This window comes from Pseudorca crassidens, chromosome 3 (genome assembly GCF_039906515.1).
Source record: "Pseudorca crassidens isolate mPseCra1 chromosome 3, mPseCra1.hap1, whole genome shotgun sequence".
NCBI lineage: Eukaryota > Metazoa > Chordata > Mammalia > Artiodactyla > Delphinidae > Pseudorca > Pseudorca crassidens.
This window is the reverse complement of record NC_090298.1, coordinates 104,770,005-104,771,829: the sequence shown is the minus strand read 5'-3', so window position 1 is coordinate 104,771,829 and position 1,825 is coordinate 104,770,005. Positions and strand designations below refer to the sequence as shown.

At 41.4% G+C, this 1,825-nt stretch overlaps 1 pseudogene; it reads right to left on the bottom strand.

Annotated features, from left to right (window-relative positions):
* Positions 1-204: 204 nt before the first annotated feature.
* On the bottom strand, positions 205-641 carry LOC137220787 (large ribosomal subunit protein uL24-like; annotated as a pseudogene).
* Positions 642-1,825: the final 1,184 nt, after the last annotated feature.

The following is a 1,825-nucleotide window of genomic DNA, read 5'->3' as shown; positions in this document are numbered from 1 at the left end:
AATCATTTATAACTCCACGATCCAAAACTAATATTGTAAACATTTTGATGCACTGGCTTCCAGCATTGTTTTCTGGTCATATGCATTCTTTTTATTCACACTGGGTACACCTTGACTTTTCATCTAGTGTTCTATCACACACATTTTGCCACATTCTCCTTTTTTTCATTTTAACAGTTTTTAATGAAAGTTATATAGATTACTTTATTCTTGCATCTTCTCAATTGTTTCTTTCTTATGTCTGCCCTTTTCCTTTCCTACCTGGAGAGATTTGACTTTACGTTCAAGGATCTTTTTTGTGGTCTTTGTCCAGTTTTAGTCTAGTGACAAGCACCTTGCTGGGGTGAATGCCCACATGGACAGTGCCATTAGCCTCCTCTCGCTGCACTCAGTCAGTATAGGTGACATACTTCTTCCCGTAAGCCTGGGCTACATTGCCAATTTGCTGCCCTTTGCAGTGCCCTCGCGTAATCTGAACTTCCTCATCCTTTTGGATACGCATGGATCGAATACTGTACTTCTGTCTCAGCTCTTTGGAAAGAGGGGGAAGACATAATCTTCCTGTGAATGTGGGAAGGTACATTGATGTGCCTTTTCTGGTTCTTGCTTTGATCAGAAGCCACAAAGGGATTGAACTTCATCTTGGCTGCTGGTACTTCAGCAATGGTCACTGTTTTGGTCACATTCTTAAAAGAAGAAAGATGTTTTCTGACAGCAAGGCTTTTATTGGTAAATCGCATAAAAGCCAGAGAAGTTTCAGTGAAGACTTTTGTACTGGTCCCCATGTTGCTGGGGTCCCAGTTATGCACTGAGATGCACACAGCTTGGGGAGTGTAGTGCTGGCTCCATTCTAGCCGCTGCTCACCTTCTCTGCCAGACGCCCTTGTGTGGGGTACACCTATTCACCTGCTCTTGGTGGCCCCTCAGGCTGACGGAAGCTAATCAGTAAAGGCCAAATATGATCACCTATATTCTCAGTATGTGAAAAATATATCCATTGGCATTTTTGACCCTGGAAATCCCAGAGATTTCCCAGTCACTGGGACTAACCCACCTGGGCCAAGATGCAGCATCATAATCTGCTCTCTTGCAAGGAAATTTACAGTTTTAAACTAAACCACAGTGGAATGGGGAGTTTTGAAAGGAGGAAGCCAAAGGTACAAATTAGAATTTACATTTAAGAGAGTGACATTAGATGAGGAATAATCTGAAAGAGAATCACTTCCTGGGACATAACTTAGGGGTCACACAAAATTAGAGAAAATTAAGTAGGACAGAATAATTGATACCATAGGGTGAGGAGACTGTCACTGGGCCAGACCTCACAATTAGCACAATTGGATGAGAACAATATACTCAGGTGTTTTCATGAGGCAAGAACCAAGCACTGTACATTGCTCAGTGCAACTCTTTTGTTGAAGGGTTTTTTTTTCAGTTTATTCCTCGAGATGTACAAAGACCCTACTCAAATGAGCTTCTGCAGTTCTAGGCACCCCTTCATAGAGAGGTGAACCTCTTCAGGATGTCCTGCAGCATTCCTATTCCTCATTGCTGTGAAATTGAGCCTCAGGTGTCACCTTGGATTTTAAATTCTAGTTGAGTGGTATAAACACAGAGAAGTATCTCGAATTTTAACTTAAAGATCTTGCTGATAATTATCCCACCACCAGCCAAATTTTCTTTTGTTTTCAATGGAAGAGAAAATAATGGAGAAATACTTGACAGGAACATAGTCCTGTCAATGCTTACTCTTGAGAAGAAGTGGGTTAGTTGGCTCAGGTCTATTTTAGAGGCAAAGTAGGGAATTACAGGAAGCAAAAATCTT